The sequence below is a fragment of the Camelus ferus genome, chromosome 3 (assembly GCF_009834535.1).
Source record: "Camelus ferus isolate YT-003-E chromosome 3, BCGSAC_Cfer_1.0, whole genome shotgun sequence".
Taxonomy (NCBI): domain Eukaryota; kingdom Metazoa; phylum Chordata; class Mammalia; order Artiodactyla; family Camelidae; genus Camelus; species Camelus ferus.
In genome coordinates, this window is record NC_045698.1 from 48,155,098 (window position 1) to 48,174,335 (window position 19,238).

Here is a 19,238-nt window from a genome sequence, read left to right on the forward strand (position 1 = left end):
TGTGCAGAAGCCTGGTTGAGCCTGCCCGAGTTATAACAAAACTTGGTGCCAAGTTGGCATCCATTTGATCTGCTGGCTTCCTGAAGGAAAAACGGGTTCCTTGATTTGTTTTTCTGCTTCTTTCATGGTTAATGAGCTATGGGCCCTGTAGGAAGCAAAATTCAGCTGTGACTTTTTGTTTTACATTGCCATGGACTCGTTGGCCCTGTGTCTCTTCTCCCAGTAGCTGGCTAATATGTAGCTAGCTTTATCTTTTTTAGTTTATATTGTCTGAGGGACACATGGTTTTCATAATCTTAATCTATTTCACTGGTAACATTTTATTTCAATTTGTGACTGCGTTGATACTGAGACACACTCAGACTTCCTTTTCTCTTGCTATTGTCTGGTTTTGGTATCTGTTATACTAAACCCACTCCATTCCAATCCACAAACATTTATTGAGTGCTTCCTATGTTCTAGGCAGTCTCAACAGCAAACAAAATAGATGAAAGAAGCCAAAAATCCCTGCCTTCATGGAGTTTACATTATAGTGGAGAGACAGACAATAAAACATGTAAGAAATAAATGATACAGCATATTGGAAGATGATAAGTGCTATTGTAAAAATAAAGCAAGAATTTAAAAAAGACAATAAAATTTGTTGGAGGAGACATGGAAGAATTCATACACTGTAGGTAGAAATATAAAATGGTCTAGCCACTTTGGAAAACAGTCTGGCAATTACTCAAAAGTTTAAACATGGAGTTACCATATGGTCCAGCAATTCTATTCCTAAGTATATATCCAAGAAAAATGAACACTTATGTCCACACAAAAATGTGTACACAAATGCTTATAGCAGCATTATTCAAAATAGCCCCAAAGTGGAAAAACCCAACTGCCCATCAACAGATGAATGGATAAATGAAATATGATATATTTTATTTGGCCATAAAAATAAATGAAGTACTGATACATGTTACAAGGTGGGTGAAACTTAAAAACTTAATGCTAAGTGAAAGAAGCCAATCACAGAGGATTGCATATTGTATGACTCCATTTATATAAGATGTCAGAAATAGGCAAATCCACAGACACAAAAAGTGGATTAGTGGTTGCCAGGGGCTGAAGGGAGGGAAATTTGAAGGAAATGGGGAATGACTGTAATCAGTACAGGGTGTTTTGGGAGGCAATGAAAATGTCCTAAAATTAATTGCAGCGATTCTGTGAAGATAATAAACACCATTGAATTGTACACTTTAAATGAGTATATTTCATGGTATGTGAATTCTATCTTAAGAAAGCTCATAAGAATAAATCAGGGTATGATGATGGGGAGTGTAGTGGTGGTGGTGGCGTGGTTGCTTGCAATTTTTAGAGAAGACCTGTTTGAGATGCTCTTTGGGCAAAAACTTGGAATGAAGGCATTAGGGCATTACCTATGCAGATATCTGGAGAAGAACATCTCAGGTGGAGGAAACAGTGACAGCACAAGCTCTAAAGTGGGAGCCTGGCTATTCAAGGAACAGAGAGTTGGCTGGTGTGGCTGGAGTGGAGGGATGGAGTAGGAGAGGGGTTGAAGATGAGGTCAGAGGTGAGATGGAAATAAGGGATGGAGGAGGGTGTGTGGGTAGGGTAAGCATTCTCCCTGTAGAGGGCCTGTGGAGGTTTGAACAGAGGAAACACATGAACTTGTTTACTTTTTAAGGGATTTCTGGACAACAGAAGGGGGAGGATGATGCAGGAGACCAGTCAGGAGGCTATTACTGGAGTCCAGGTGAGAGATAGAAGCTCAGAGCAGGGCAGTAGCAGTGGGATAAGTGATAAGTGGTCAGATTTTAGGTATGTTTTGAGGTATAAGCAACAGAATTTCCTGTTGGATATGGAATATTAGGAGAAACAGGGTTTAGACTGTAAGAATGTAGGGTTAAGCTACCAGAATGATGACATCACTAACAACCGAGATGGAAAGACTGGGGTGGAATAGGTTGCTGGGACGTCAGAATTTCAGTATTGGCCATGTTAAGCTTGAGGTGCCTACTGGATATCTAAGTGGAGGTGGCTATTAGGCAGTTGGATATATGAGTCTGGGGCACAGGGGAGAGGTGTGGTCTGGAAAGAGAACATTGGCAATTGTTGCTTATTTACAGCATGTAAAGCTGTGTGACTAAGTGAGAACAATGAAGGGACAAGTATTGGAAGAGAAGAGGACGCCAAAGTCAAGCAGTCAGGAACAAGAGGGAGAACCAGCTGGGGAGACTGAGGAGTGAACAGTGACAGGAGGAAACTGAGAGAGTGAAGTACCCTAGAAGCCAAGTGAAGAAAGGCTAACAGGGAGAAGGGAGTGACCGACCATCTTTAAATGCTGCTGAGACTGGAAAAGGGTGTTTTCAGTGGAGTGGGGCAGGGGAAAACCTGATGGAAATCTCCATTTCAAAGAGAATAGGAGGAAAGGAACAGAAGTAAGTGTAGACAACCCTTTCAAGGAATTTCACCACAATGATGAGCAGAGAAACTGAGTGGAGCTGGTGGGGGTCAGGAGAAAGTTTCTTTTAAGATGGAAGAAATAATCATGTTTATATGCTAATAAAATGATCCAATAGAGAGAGAGAGAGAGAAAGAGAGAAAGAGAGAGAGAGTGCAATTGCTGGAAAGATGTCCTTTACCAGCCCTTCAATCAGAGGAAATGATGTCTAGTTCTGAAATGGAGGGAAGTTCTGATTGTTTTAATTTTCTCACTGAGGTGGAAAGCAAGGTTATCTGTGGGTGAGGACGTGGGGTGAGGTATTGGAAATATGAGAACAAAGGAAAAGGTATGATATAGTCAAGTATGAGAGCAGGAAATAAATGGACTAGGAAATACAGTACGTCTGCCAGGGAGCATTAAAGGGCTCACTTGAGGTTTGTGATCCTGGCTTTAAAATGAATCCTTCATATTGGGCACGTGTTTTTCTTCTGCAGGCTCAGAGTAGGTGGGAAGTTGGATTTAACTACGATCGTGGTTTTGCCAAATGAGTAGGCCTAAGGGGAAAGGGGCAACAGTACTGAGGAATTTCAGCTGGACAAGGTGGGAAGGGAGGAGAGTATCAGGGCAGGAGAGGGAGTGAAAAAGGTGGCAGGACCAGCGGATGGAGGCCCTGGTAGGTCCAAGGGTTTTCAAATTCAGAGTGCTAGAAATAAGGAGCTGGAAAGATATGAGAAGGTGGTTAGAGGTGGTGGTTAGAGGGGACACATGAAATTTAGATTGTGATGGGTTCCAGCCACAGGGGTGAGCAGGTGGAGGACAAGACCACCAGAGTAGAAGAGCTCAAGGAACAGAGTGTTCAAACTATTGGAAGTGTCATCTAAGTGTATACTGGAATCACCAAGAATGAAGATAAGAGAGATCAATAGTGAGGCAGGAGCTAAAATAGTTGAGACACAAGAATGAGGACCCAGAAATCATAGATAAAATAACTTGGGACATTCCCACCTTTCTTTGGAATAGTTTGTATAATACTTGGATTACCAGTTCCTTAAATGACTGGAAGGTTTTTCACTATGAATTCAATTTTTTAATGGCTAATACTCTATTCAGGTTTTTAATTTCATATGTAGCTTGGATAATTTATATTCTTCTGGGATTAATGATCATCTTGTTAAAGTTTTCAAATTTAATGACTTATTGAAAATGATCCTGTAATTTAAAAAAATCTTTAGGTAGGCTCAGTTTCTACATTTGTGCTTTTTTTCTCTTTTTTGATCAGTCTTTAAATCAGTTTGCTTATTTTATTAGTTTTTTTTTTCCAAGAACCTATTATTGACGTTGGTGATTCTTTTTATTTCAAGTGTGACTTATCTTTGATCTATTTCTGCTCTTGTCTTATTATTTCCTTCTTCCTACTTTGGGTTTATTCAGTGGAGGTGCATTAATGGTAAATGATCTCAGACTTTGAGAAGGTCTTTTTTTCACCCTGGCTTTTGACCTAGTGGTTTAGCCAGTGTAGAATTCTAGTTGTCAGTGTTTTGCAGATATTATTCCATTGCCTTCTGGCTTTTGTTGAGAAGTCTGCTAACCTAGCTGCCATTCTTGTATAAATTGTGAAATCTTTTCTTGTGAAAAATTTTCAGCTATTATCTTTTATTAAAAGCATCTTTATTGACATATTATTCACATATCATAAAATTCACCTATTTAAAGTGTACACTTCAGTAGTTCCAGTATATTCACAGAGTTGTGTAACCCTCAACATCCATTATTGTTTTTCTTCCATTCATTTTAAACTCTCTTTCTGGAATTCCTTTTAAACATATATTGGACAGTTCGGGTTTTAGAGGGCCCTTTCCTGCCAATTAAAAGTCAGAATTAATCGAGAGACAGGTAAGGAAATTAGACAGATGGAAATCAAAATCATAGCTTTATTGCTAATAAATGATGTATTGGAGGATGTGGCTTAGATGTGTGACAACCATAGATCTTTCAGAACTAAACCTCAGCATTAGGATGATCCACACCCTTTGCACAGGCAGCACTGAATTACCACATGCCCCCCACACGGAGCTTGTCTTGTGAAATGTGTGGCCAAGAGCCATAGATCAGAAAGCATGTTCTCTGTGGGCAAGCTGGCTCCCAAGAGGAGGGAAGGAGGTAAGGGCCTGCTCTACCCTAAATGCACCAATAAGATAAGTCACTCCAGCAGAAGAAAGCCAAATTGTCACACAGACAGATGTTCCTCTACGTGCACACACATGCAAAGGTACCCAGGCTATTTGTTGGAGCAAACACAATTCTGATAAAACCCAATAAATATAAACAAAAAAACCCTAAAGATATTTTGAAAATGCAAAATTTGGGGAGACAAAATTGAACATTATATGTTGAATACAAAGTACAATACATAAAATATCACATTTACCCCCAATTCAAGGATACTGTAATTTAGGGAAGTTTATGAATATAGTGATATAACTATATATTAATAAGAATCACTAAGAGGGAATGTGATCATTTAATAGAGGTTCACATAAAAACATTAAAAGATAACAGAAAACAGGATACTTTCTTAAGCCAGTATCCAAAATTATGCAAAGATAACTTTAAATGTTCCCTTGAAATAATCCAGAACATGGTTGGCCTTAATAACATTAACATTATTTTGGAAATTTTACATAATACAAGGTGAATAAAAATTTCAAATAACCAGTCAAAATGCAATTTTTTGGAGATGACTGTATAGAAAAGAAAAGACAAAGGAATTAACTGGAAACTGCCTTGGAGTGGAGAGTAAAATAAGAAATATCAATTCTTTCAACTTAATGTGTAGTTTTAACCCAAACCCAGCAAAAATATTCCTTAAAAACTATGACATTTTAATAAAATTGATAAATATTAATGTGTAGGAATATCAAAGACATATTTTGAGAAAGAAGAGCAATGGAGGCTGCCAGCTCTGAAAATATATTTTAAAATGACAGCAATAAAATAGGATTCAAATACTGAAATAACACCAAACATAAGAATTAAGTAGAATATAAAGTCCAGAAATAAATCTTATCATACATAAGAATATGTGATGAAGAAGTTATAAGCAAAGAAAAATAGAATTTAATAAACCCTGCTGGGACAACTGATTATTATATCAGGGGGATTTGTGTGTGTGTGTTCCCACCATACCTCTCCTCCTGGTTTTAACTGTAACTGAAGAATTAAACTAAAAAGAAATACAAATCCCAGAAAAAAATACAAGAAAACATGAAAGAATAGTTCTTCTTTGGAGGGGTGAGCACACTGTATGCTTTGAAGCAACAGAAGAAATCACAGGGGAAACAGTCAACAGATTTAGCTCTATAAAAATACTTTATACTTCTGCAAAAACAAAAATTATTAAAATAAGAAGACATGGGGAAATAGATTTGTAACTAACACACACACACGCCAACCAGAAATAGGGTTAATATATATAATCATACAAAGAGATCCCTTACAGCACAGTAAATAACTTATGGTTTGGTCATACAGTGGAATTCAATTTAGCCATTAAGAAGAAAGAACCAGGCTTGTAGTTTGTCGAAATGGATAAATCTCAGCAATACAATATTGAGCTTAAAAAGAGCAAGTTGCAGAATGCTAAGTTTGGTATACTATCACTCATAAAATTGAAAAACTTGTAACTCAATACTTTGTGTGTATGTGTGTGTCTGTGAGTGTGTATGTGTGTGATGACCAAAGACAAAACAACATGAACAAAAAATTCACAGGAAAGGAAATACACACACAGAAAGATGTATGGCCTCCTTAGTAATCAAATTAAATTTTTAAAAAATGTAATAGGAAAAAATATTGTCCCACTTAGTCCACAGGTTAGTATGATGTTTTAAAGTACTTATACAACATACAGAACCTTAAATTTTCAGAGTAGAAGTTACGGACATCTAGAGCAAGAACTTTAAGCAGTGATTGAGGTTTTTCACTTATCTTTTTCTTGTCTTTACAGTTGACTACAACTCATCTTCACCCCTGAATTTTAGGAGCAAATTTCTCTTTTAAAGAACCTCAAACTTCCTGGAAACAAAGGAGATTTGTGAAAGTAGTTAAGGACAGAGTCTGCCCTAAATATTTCCCAAATAACCAACTCCTTATCCTTAAATGTCCCTCAAATAAAACTTCTAATTCTTAAATATCCACCAAATCCTCCAACTTTTCTCAAAATACTCAAGACAATTCATAATCCTGCAAATCAAATCCAGACTCCGGTGGAAGTCCACCTCCCACCGACCCATGAGTTTGCACGCACACGCACCCCCCCCACCCCGGCATTTTACTTGTGGCTTTTGTTTTTAAGGGCTTGTCAGTCAAGACAGAGCTGTCTCTTGTGAAAGAGCACGCCTCTTCCATATTGGGACATACTCTAACCCCCCAGTGACTGTCATCAACACTCGGCTTTTTCCATTTGTTTTTAAAGCGAATGGTGGGGGGCACCAGTGGAACAGAGATGTTGAAGTGGCAGGAGGCATTTTTATTTTTGTTTTTGTGTTTTCACAAGGGAGCCCTAAGTGTACGGAATTTCTGGCTCCTCTCAGCTCCTAAAGCTATTTCTCTGGGATTCCACTCTTCACCCTCCCACCCCTCCAAGGTGGCGAAAAAGAGAGACAGCAGAGAAAAAGTTACACTTCCTTTGGAATCTAAATATTTGAGTTCATGAGTAAGCAGAGACATGTTTGTGTGACAGTTCTCACCATTCATGCCGCGTAGTGATTTCAAACGAAAATAGAAGAGAAGTTGGCAGTTTGCAGGTTCAAAGATTTCTAACAGAGAACGCCCAGAGCCTGTGTTGATTGAACTGGGGAGGGGTCAGGATCCCAAGAGTAACCACGGAGTTGGCTGGAGTGAAGGTAAGCTGAGCAGAGAGCTCAAAGCAGGTGATTGACTTGGGCAAAACCTTCTCAGTGCAGGTAAGGGGGTGGATGGCTGCAATGCAATAGTAAGGGTCAACTCTTCCACAGGCTGTACCATGTACCAAATAGTATTCCAACCACTTGACATGGCTTTACTCATTTAATCTTCCTAAAAACCTTTGGTGAAGATATCCTTATCCCCCCATTTGCTGTTCAGGACTCCCTGTCATGGTTCAAGCTCATGGAAGTGCATGAGAGCCAGGACAGATGTCTCTCTGAAGACTCTGGAAGTTTCATTTTAAGTCAGGTGACATACACTGACATTTTACTGTCTCATATTCCGGCCCAAAGTCTCCTTTCTTAATAATTTTCGCCCCCCCCCCATGTGAGTGTATTACTAAGGATGCAGAAAATATGACCCCCTTTAGCTTTGTATCTCCACTGACCTCTGTGTCTGAAGCGTCTTTCTGGTTTCATTTGATGCATGATTTTGTTCTTTTCAAACATGATTTTTAAGAAACAGACTTATAAAAACTCAATTCTAGAATTAACCATTAGGCTTTGGTTAGCTCAACAGAACTGAACGATCTATATGCATGCTGAATGAATATATATGTATATACATCACAATATAGTCTGTTAAAAATTCAAACATAAAAATGACTTAGAGTTTAAGTAATATTTAAGTCAAATAATGTTACTTGACCTATTTCCATTTGAGAGAATTTAAAGATATTTTATGATAAATAATCTTAAAGAAGCTTTAGGAGGTTAGAATGGGACCTGCTTGAATCATAAAGAATATTATATTGCTTTAATAAATTTCAGTTACTAGTTTAAACTAAGACTTCATCAGGCTTATTAAGTCTGGGCAAACTTTAGGAAATGTTCTGAAACGATGGTAATGCTATTTTTACTTTCTTCTCACGTCATTGAGGCTGTTTTTAACAGTACAACTAGAGGTTGGAGTGTTACAAGAATTACATTCAAGAAAACTTTGTTTTATTTGGTCCACTTCCCTTTCCCCTCTCCCTCAGCCCCACCCCTGCCCCAGCTCCAGCTGCCTCTTTTACTCAGAGATCTGTCCTGAGATGATTGGACCAAGGAGAGACACCTGACCCATTGGGGAGTCAATTTATAGACCAGCTGAGACAACCCTCCTCCCAAGGGTATTTACATATGGAGACAGAGACTGAGTCAGCCTGTTGATGGATGGTAATGGCCCAAAGGTCATTTGGAGTCAGAACCGAAGTCAATCCATTTGCCAACTGAAGTCATAAGGTGGTCAACCATGGGAAGCAGTAGCAGCTGCTCTGGGGAGAGAGGTGAGGGAGCAGAGCCAAGGCACGGAGAGGAGGAGGAAGGAGCTTCAGCTCTTTATTTCCTGGTGCAGACCACTGTGGCCAGATAACTCTGGTTTTCTAGTTCTGGATGCCTGTGAGGTTGCTTGTTATTCATTTTATTAAGTTCTCTAGGTAGGGTGCTCTCACTTACAACCCAACTGATTCCAGATGATGATAATTCTATACACCAAACATCAAGTCCAGGCTACAATAGTTCCCTACCTCTTCAGCATCATGCCAAGTCACCCAGATTTTAAAGGTCCGTGGAGCAACCCAGGATGAATACAGGGACGGGCGGGATATAGGAAATGGGTCTATTAAGAGCTTTGCCATGTGTTACAGTTCATAAATGTTCACCTTCCAAATTGACATTTTCTGATAGCATTTCCCATTCATTCTTTTCACCAGCAACCTCTGTGGGCCAGTGAGTATGTTCTGCCAAGATCAGGGCTCAGCACCCTCAACATAGTCTCTGCCAAGTCATAACTGGCATCATTCCAACAAGGCAGTCCCTTCCTCTGCTCTCTGACAGGTGATGACAGAATTTTCTAGGGATGCCTGAGACAAAGATTCATTCATTCAATAAATGTTTATTGACTGCCTGCTATGGTTAGGCACTGTGCAAGGTGCTAGGGATACGGGAAGGAGCTAAATGGTCAACATTTTACCTGCACAGGATTCTATCCTGGGAGGTGGGAGGGGGCACTTGTGACGAACACCACGAAGAGCATAAATAGGGCAGTCTTAGAGTATAACTTGTGATGGGAGGGCTGGATGAGGAACCTACCTAGATGGGCTGGTCAGCAAAGGCCTCTCCAAGAATGAGAAAGAGTCAATCGTGAAAAAATCTAAAAACAGAGGAAAAGGTGTGCACCAAGGCTCTATCATCGGACAAAGCTTGGAGAGATCAAGGCACTAAAGGAAGACAGGGTGGTTGGAGCACAATGAGAGGGAGCACAGCCTGGGATGAGGGGGGCAGGGGGCAGACCTCGTAGGCTGGTGGGCCATGGGGGGTAGTTCAGATTTTAGAGTGCGTGCTTGTCAACCTTTTTATCACAAGGGTGATAATAATTATCCTTTTATTATATTTTATTGGACTTCCCAAGGGGCTCATGTTGTGATCCAATTTTACCCTTTCTACTTAATCAGTCATTACTGCTAATTATATTTTATGCTTATATAACTTAGGATATATAATTTAGAATACAACTTAGTTTCCTATAATATCAGCTTTTAAAGGCAAAGAAAATTAAAATTTTAATTGATGGGTTGGATGAAAGATGGCTGCAAATTCTTAATAATCTTCCCATTTCCTCTCCCTGTGAATCTGGGCTGGCCCCTGATGACTCTGACCAATAGAACACACACAAAAGATACAGTGCAAGTTCTGGACTGAAGCTTGAATACCAGCCGTTTCCTCCAGGAGGTCTTTTGGCACTATCAGCTGCCACGTAAGAAGTCAGATTACCCGCCTAAAGAGACCACATGGAGAGGCTCTGATCTCCATGGAGAAGCAGAGAGGCCCAGCTGAGCCCCAGCCCCTAGATGTCCTCATCAAGGTGCTGGGCATGTGAATGAAGCCAGCTTGGAGCCTCCAGACCAGACTGACCACCAGCTGAATTCTGCCTCATGACCCCAGTTAATGCCACATGGAATAGAAATTGCCCCGCCAAGCCCTGCTTAAATTCCACATAATGTGAGGCGCAATAAATGGTTGTTTGTTTAAGTCAGTGGTTGTTACATTTGGGGGCAGTTTGTAACACAGCAACAGCCAGCCAACATAGTTACCATCCACCTTCTTAATAGGAATGACTAAACACACATTCATATTCAGCTTTTTAAAAAGTTGCAACTAGTCCATAATCCTTCCTTATCAGTGGGAGCCTCAGAATTGGAACCACTGATTTGTGGTCTCACCTGTATGCACCGCCTAGGTACCATGGTGTCCTATATAATTTCTCTCTTCTTCTGATACATTCATCTTATCTGGATTATTTTTCCCCAAGTCTGTTGGTTGGACCTCCACAACTTCTTTCCCAATTCATCCCTTCCTCCCCTACTTTACCCCGTTGGTCCTTGCAGGCCTCCCCGTCACATCCCTGGACTACTGGAACCACCTTCTAACTGCAGGCACAGTGACTAGGTCTGTTCACTGCTGTAGATCAGCATCTAGTGTCTGCCATCAGCAGGTGCCCAAAAGATATCTGCTAAATGAGTTAATGAAATTTACACTCCTGTCTTCACCCAGTCTCCTGCCTCCTCATCCTGCATCCCTATCCTGTATTCCTATCAGCATCCGCCAAGCTTTTGTCAAGACTGTTGCTCTAAAACAGAGATCCAGTTATGTCACTTATCAACTGAAAAGTCCTCTGGTGCTGGGTCACTAAAAGACCCAGACCCCAAATATCACCTTCAGAATTTGATCTCAATCTGCCTTTCAGGCTCACCTCCCCAGTACTAAGCCCAGCCACGCTGAAACACCATCTCCTGAGATACCACTCACGCCCCCTGCTCACGTGCTGCTCTCCCCATTGCGATTGCCCACCTGCTACCTTCTGAGTCAGGTTGGATATTTCCCATTCTTCAAACCCCAGCTCCCTTGCATCTCCCTGATACAGCCTTCTGCTAGACATGCTAACTGTTCCTTCTGAGCTCACATGCTTTGTCCATATTGCTCCTGGGGCCCTATCCTACCATCACCCATTAGCTTGCATGTCCGTCTCTCCTAAGAGACAGTAAACTTCCTTAGGGCTCAGGGGTCACATCTTCATCTTTGTGTCCCAGTTCTTAACACGGAGGCACATGTGAAATGAATAATGAAAGCTAAAAGCTACTGAGTGCTTGCAATGTGCCTGGTATTTCACACAATTAGCTCTTTAATCCTCAAAATAATCAGAGGTAAGTCATATCGCAGCTCGTATTTTAGAGTCAGGCGACGGAGGCTTAGAGAAGTTAAGTGAACTGGCTGGGGCTGCACAGGTAGAAGCAGCAGCAGAGCCCAGAGGTGAACCCGGGCAGCCTGACTCCACACCTTGCAAGCACAACCACTACACATGCCAGGTCCCAGAGTCACCTGAGTGCTTCTTACAGTCACCCCAGGAACCCAGTGCCTGGGCCCTGTCCCACAACAGCTGAGCCACTGCACCCCTGCGGCACTGAACTTGGGTATAGGCATTTTTCAAAAGCACCTCGTGGCTGAGAACCCTGATGACAAATATCACCTGAAACATTTGTTAAATACATAGATAACCACATCCCTTTTCCAGAAAATTCTGTCTTGGTACATGAGGATCGAAGCCCAGCAATCTGTGGCTTAAGAAGCAACCCAGGTCATTCTCATCTTAAGGGACATTTGGGAAACACTGCCAGAGGTCAGGGTTTCAGAGACATTTCAATGAGTCTTTGAACATTAACCCATCACCAACGGTATAAAGACTCTGTGGGAAGTATTTGGCTCTGTCTTCACGCAGATGAGACTTAAGACTTCATTGGCACTGCTTCTGACAGGGACTGGGCTGAAGCAGCTGATAGCATGGTACAACTGCATATCTCTAAAGCTGTCCACTGATAGTGCCTGACATCAAAACCCAGAGTTTTGGCAGTACTCATTTGTCTTGAGCATTCTATATACTTTAGTCAAAAACCGGAAGTTGTGTCTCCTTAGCAAGTGAAGGGATCGTGCAGGCACTAGGGAAGCAGGGCCCGAGGCCTTCACCACCTCCCCCTCTTCTCCCAGGACCCCCTGAACTCCATCTGCCAACACACACACACACGCACACACACGCACACGCACACGCACACACACACACACAGGGTAGCAAAGCAGACAATGCCGTGAGACTCTCATCATTGCCTTGACTTCCTTAGAGACCTACACTGTGCTTGATGTAAGGCAGCCATTTTCCCCATCCCTCCCCTCAAACAGCTCACTCGTGTTCCCTCTCCATAGTTTCTTGTCTTATCAATGACTCTCTGGAGCCTCGGTCAGTTTGTGCCTGAGGTATTTCACGATCATCATTTTGACAAACATTCCTAACTGTTGTGTTTACTGACCTTTCTCCTGACTCAGGAAGAAATGCCAGCTCTTTCACACACAATGCATATAATTAATTTAACTCCTGCAACCAAGCCAAGTCCCTCCTTTGCTGCTTTCCTCACCCTGAGAAAAGTCCCAAATCTATTTGTGGACAATGTTCCAGTTCTAGCATTTGCCCTGCCAGAAGAGTCTTCCTAATGGGACAGCTAATGGGGCCTCCCACTGACAGAGGAGACCACCCCATCTGCAGCTAGGGACGAGAGCCACTCCCAGCCCAGATGTAAAGAGATGCAGCAGCAGATCAGGGCTTGATGTATATTCATTGCTTATTTAATATTCGAGCATCTTTTTCTAAAGATATTTCTATTGAACTCACTTGTGGTGTCACCATCTGGAAAATATCAAGCCTCACCCCACTGAGGTAAACCCCTATTGCATACTTTTTCCCTTTTATGTGAGCCCAGTGGGCACGGAGTGTGTATCTCTATGTTTAGCACAGTTCCTTGCCAAGGCAGTGCTCAGGCACATGACATTCTCTAAATAAATCAGTGTTGCATAGACCTATTAACAGCCCTTCCTAATTGATGCTCACAGAAAGTTTAAACAGGGCTCTAAGGAACCTCCATGACTTCTTGATGTGAGGTCCTTTTCACATTTGAAAGCGGTGGATTAGGGTTTTAAGAGAGGGCCAGCTGTCCAAAAATTCATTAATTTCATTACAATCAGCTTTTAAATTGGGCCAAAACTTTTCCCAAAGCTAGAATCTAGACTGTGTCTCATCCTACAAATAAAGGGTTTAGTTAACTCTCAAGGATTCAGGCCATCAGGGCAAGTAGTGAGCTACAGAAAATTCAACCAATGGAAATGGAAAAACTATTCATGTTAGACAAGAGGGATTAAGATAAAAAATTATTATTTGGGTGGGGAGAGTATCCATATTTTTGTCTTTTGAAAAGTGTTAAGAAAATTAATTTCCACTCTCTGGGTATTCACATAGTTGGTTTGGGGAAGTATCTCAGATGTAGTCTAGTTGGCAGATGGAAAATGAGTCTTGATTTTTAAGTTTGTTGCAGACAAGGGAAAAGCAGATAAAATTTATTCATTCAAAAATTTCTGAAACCCTTGCCCTGTACCAGATAATGCAGTACCTGGAGAGAAAAAGGCACCCACCTTCCTCCCAGGCAGGACGTACCACCCAGCACACCGAGTTCACCTCAGATGGAAATGATATGGGGCAATGTATTAGGTCTTAAAATAATGTGCTTCAGGCTATTGCTCTAAAACATTACCCATTCATTTGGTAAAAAACTCGTTTTTCTGTATGCCTAATAAGTATTACATAGGGGTATTGAAAAAAGTGATTCTGGGTAAAAAGGACAAAAGTGAGATTGATTTAGGAAGGAGGAAAGGAGGGGAGGGTATAGCTCAGTGGTAGAGCGCATGCTTAGCATGAAGGAGGTCCTGGGTTCAATCCCCAGTAGCTCCTCTAAAAATAAATAAATAAATAAACCTAATTACCCTCCCCCCAATCAGACAGGAAGGAGGAAAGGAAACAAACTTGTTCTAACTTTGACCTGAATCACCATGGAGAGGAAATCATGAAATGGTTATCAAACAGCTTATTCCCAGAAGAATTATCTCCTTGCAAGCACCCTCCTCCCTCTCCACTAGCGAGGCCTTACATGGCAAAGGTAAATCCTCAAGTGAGTGTAATAGACAGGTCTGCCTACCCAGGACCCTTTCAGGACAGGCCTCAGGACACGGAGTTGTTACGTGGTGCCCTTACACGGTACCCTTGTACCATGTGCTCCCACAGACTTCACTGCCGTATCTTCCCACCTCCCCTCGCAAGGCTCCCCGCACGTCATCACATGCTCGTTATTTTGAAAAGGAGAGCGAAGGAGGCAGAGGCCCCCAGGAACATGAAAGAACTCAACATGTTTGAAATAAGTAATCCTGTTGGCTAGAGTTTGGGCTGTGATAAAAAGGGAAAGAGATTTGTGTGAGGTTGGCCATAGAGGACAGCCAGGGCCAGGATCTAGTGATGTACCTTGTGGGCCATGGGGAAATTTTGGATGGTATCCTGAAAGCAAAGAAGAGCTACTGAGGGGTTTTAAGCACAAGAGTGACATGATTAGATGAGATTAGTTATAGAAGAGGATTCTGGCAGCAGTGTGGAAGACTGAGTAGGGGACAGAGAGTAGAAGTTGGAAGACTAGTGAGGACAGTGTGGCCTCATTAGAGAGAAGATGAGGGCCTGAACCAGGCAAGAGGTGATGCAGAGCGACCAGATCCGGGGGTCCTTTAGGAGGCAGGAGTGACACGACTCAGGTACAGGATAGGAAAATGAAAAATGAGCCCCACACATTTGACTTAGGAGACTCGGGGACGGAGGGAAATGAAGAAGAAAGGGATTACAAGAGGGGAAGCAGGTACGGAGGAGCAAACCAAGAGTTGGGCTGGTTTTGGACAGGTGGCTTCTGAGCTTCGCCTGTCTAGCTGCCATTTGCATACATGGGTCTTGGACTCAGAATTGTTGCCTGGACTAAATAGATTTAGGATGTAGCTTTGGAAGAAAAGGCCAAATACTGAACTCCAGGGAACTCCCCAGTAGAGATGGATGGAAGATGAGGTGTCAGCAGAGGAGACTGAGGAACGCTTAGGTGGGTGGAAAGGATATGTTGAAATCCTAACTCTTGGAACCTCAGAATGTCACCTTATTTGGAAATAGGGTTGTTGCATATTTAAAACATAAATTAAGATGAGGTATACTGGAGTAACATAGGCTCCTAATCTAATATGACTGTTGTCCCTCTAAGAGGGGAAAGGACAGATATGAAAAAAGAACGGAGGCAGAGACTGGAGTTGCATAGTGCAAACCAAGGAACATCAAGGATTGCTGGCAAACACTGAAGCTAAGGGAAAAAGCATGGAACAGATCCTTCCTTAGATCCTTCAAAGAGAGGATGACCCTGCTGACACTTCGATCTAAGACTTCTGGCCTCCAGAACAGTTAGAAAAAACAATTCTATTGTCTTCAGCCACCCCCGTTCGTGGCACTTTGTTACAGGAGCCCCAGGAAATTAATATCATAAAGTTAAAGAGTCATCATTTTGCTCCAAAGCAGATAGGTAAGTCTTCCTTTAAGACTGGAGGAAAGGTAAGTGCAGGTGCAGAATTAATACCTTTAGAGACCAGGAATAATAGAATGGGAGATGGAAAGAGTTACAGCTTGTTGGCATATTTTTTTTTCCTACAAAGTCAGGGGTGGGGATCATCTGCTGAGAGTGAGAGGGGAGCTGAAGGAGGTCACCACTTTAATTACCACCTGCATTATTTCTCTATTGCTGCATAAAAAATCACCAAAAAAAACTTAGTAGCCTAAAACAGCAAATACTCATCTCACATAGTTTCCTTCTAAGAGTCAGAAATCTGAGAACAGCCAAACTGAGTGGTTCAGGATCTCTTGTGAGGTTGGAATCAAGTTGTCAGCCAGGGCTGCAGTCCTCTGAGGTTTGACTGGGCTGGAGGATCTGCTTCCACAATGGCTCACTCATATGGCCCTCTCTCTAAGGTTACTTGAGTGTCCTCACTATAGGGCAGCCACTTTCTCCTACAACAGGTGATCCAAGGGAAAGACCAAGGCATAAACCACAATTTCTTTTGTGACCTAAGTTTGGCGGTCATATACTATCACTTCTGCTGGTGATGCTATATGTACAATCTATTGATTATACAGACCAATTCTCACCCAATGACTACACAAGGGAACAAATATAAGAAGGCAGGGATCATTAGGGGCCATCCTGGGGGCTGACTACCACACCACCTATATGTCGAGGCCTCCCAAGTCTTGGCACCAGTCCTGATATCTCCCTCTGAGCTTCAAACACTTATATTAAGGTGTCTTCTGGTCACCCCCTCTTGGATGTCCCATGAGCACCTCAAAAGCAACATGTATAAAACTGAACTCTTCATTCGACCCCCAAGCCAGACTCCTCCTCTAATACTCTCTTGGTGAGAAGCTCTACTAATGACTCAAGCACTCAAACTAGAAGCGGGGATCATCTACAATCACTTTCGTTTACCAGTTCTTCCAATCCAAACCATCACAGGTCATACCAATGTTACTTTCTAAATACTTCTAGAATCTATTGCCTCCTCTTACACTTACATTCACGGCCCTAGTTAAGGAATTTCTCTCTCACCTGGATCACTGCAACAGCCTCCAAACTACTGGACAAACATACAGCTGTCAAGAACCATGAGAGGTCTAGGATTTACCCTACTTAGCCCAGATGCTAGCAGTTTCATGGATGTTGACAAAATGCACGAGACTCCTAGGTCAGATACAAAGGACTTTGTAACTTCCAGCAGAGCAAGCAGCCTGAACACAATGTTCATCTGAATTCCCCTTGCTTCCTGAGGACCACAGGGGCAACATGGAGTGACCTAGGAAGACGCTACACGTGCAGTGGGGGTTCTTCTCAGTGAGAAACCCTAAGCTTAGGAAACCTGAATCTTTTGTAATGGTCTGCAAGCAAAGCTTCCTGCCCTTTGCCCCAAAGGGAGTCACTATCTCCATCGTCAAGGATGCTTGCTCTACAAACACCCTTGAAAGAATCATCATCATGGGTCAGAAATAACTCAGCCCCTCAACAGTTTGTGTTAATTCTCGCTTCTAGGTCTTTGCTTGGGACATTTTCTTTGCCTGAATTTCTCCCTCTTTCCTAGAAATCGTTCATGTTATGCTCTGGGAAGTAACTTCGGAAGTGCATATGCCTTCTGGGGGGTGCTGGGTTAATGTGTGTCTCTGGTAACATAAGGCCAACCATCCCTACTCTTTAATGGACTAATATTTACTACCTGCAACTGTTTTCTTCTTCCCTTAAACAGAACTGCCTGTTATATGATGGAGGCACAGCTTGTTCCAGTAAAATGACTCTCCACAATTTTCTTCACAATTTCTGTGGCAGGTTCAGGTAAATACCTCATTTCTATCCTTACTTCTGGTTCTAGTTTGCCTCTCAGCTGTGCTGTCTCCCCAGCAAGCCTGAAGCAGCTCCATTAAGGTTCTGTTTCTGATTGTTTTCACTACCCCAAAGTCAAAATCAAATTCATATTCTCATTTACAAAATAGCCATTCACACATAACTTTGTATGTCTCTGACTGGAACTCTGCTGTATGCCTGGGTGGAACAAAAGTAAAATTTAGAAAGGTGCCCAGGACCTACTTGTATGAGACCATCTATTTCCACTTCTCCTCCTAAACAGAGCTGAATAGAGTGTGTTACAGAAGTGGTGTAGCTTTGGATAAGACAGCTTTGAGAAATACTGTGAGAAAGCCATTAATTCATTTAGGAAGTGAACTCTGCTGGTCTTTTTATCATATTTTTGAGAGTCACCAGTTTCAAAAGAATTCTTAGCAACACTGATTTCATCTAACTCCTTTCTATAATTGCCCCCATTTTGTTTGTTTGTTGCTTTTGTTTTTCTGAGAAATGAAGTCACCAGCCTGGCTTAGAGTAGAGAGAACTAAGGAGGAATGATAACAAAAGGCTTATAAAGCACAGGTGAAACTTGAATAAAAAATGCTCTATGAGATCATGCCCATGTGGGTGGGTGGAAAAGGTACAATTTTTCCATTTGGCACTTTCTTTTTGATTGTACGAGCGTCACCTTCTGGGGTATCTGCCCAGCTGACAATGATCCTTCTTAGTGAAGCCTCTGAGGAGATTTATAGGGTTACTTGGCAACCATATTTGTGGAACACAATTCTGGTCCTAACCTCCCACCCTACAGGGACTTTCTTCCTTCCCTCGTGGATCCCAAGAACCAACAACAGTGCCTGGACTATCATAAGTTCAGTAAATATGTGTTGAATTGATGATCTTGCGGATTTAGACCAATGAGGACATCCGTCCTGGGCTTGAGGATTGGATTCTGGAGCTGGGGGCAGCCTCACCCTATCATGGGGACTGAGGAGCAAGGGAAGGAGGAGACCAATGAGACCTGGAGAGAGATCTGGAGATCAAGAACCTGGGCTGGCGCCCACTGATTCTCTTGTCCTGCTACCAGGCTTTCCAAGGCCAAGCAGCAAACCACCATCTTTGAATAAATTCCTTCATCTGTGCTTACACTAGCTCCAGAGTGCTAGCCCAAGGCAATTTAGAAAATTTGGAAGCTGACAAGGCAAAAGTCTAGGTGTGATTAACAGAAAAGTGGATCACTCGCCCACAGCAGCCCTGAAGCTAAGGTGGGTCGTGACCTCTGGGAGATTTTCAGGGAGAGAGCCACGCCTCATCCCTTTCTCTCCCAGCCGTCTGAACTCACCAGTGTGTTCTGACAGTGACAGAAGGACACTGGCTTAACACAGTGGGGATTTGCAATGGTTAAACAATAAAAGCCTAGTTTCTACAGAGATGTTTGATATTATACAGGAAATCTCATGGAGCCCATATTTGGAGACCTAAAGCATGGAAATTTTTCTTTCTCTCTGGCCA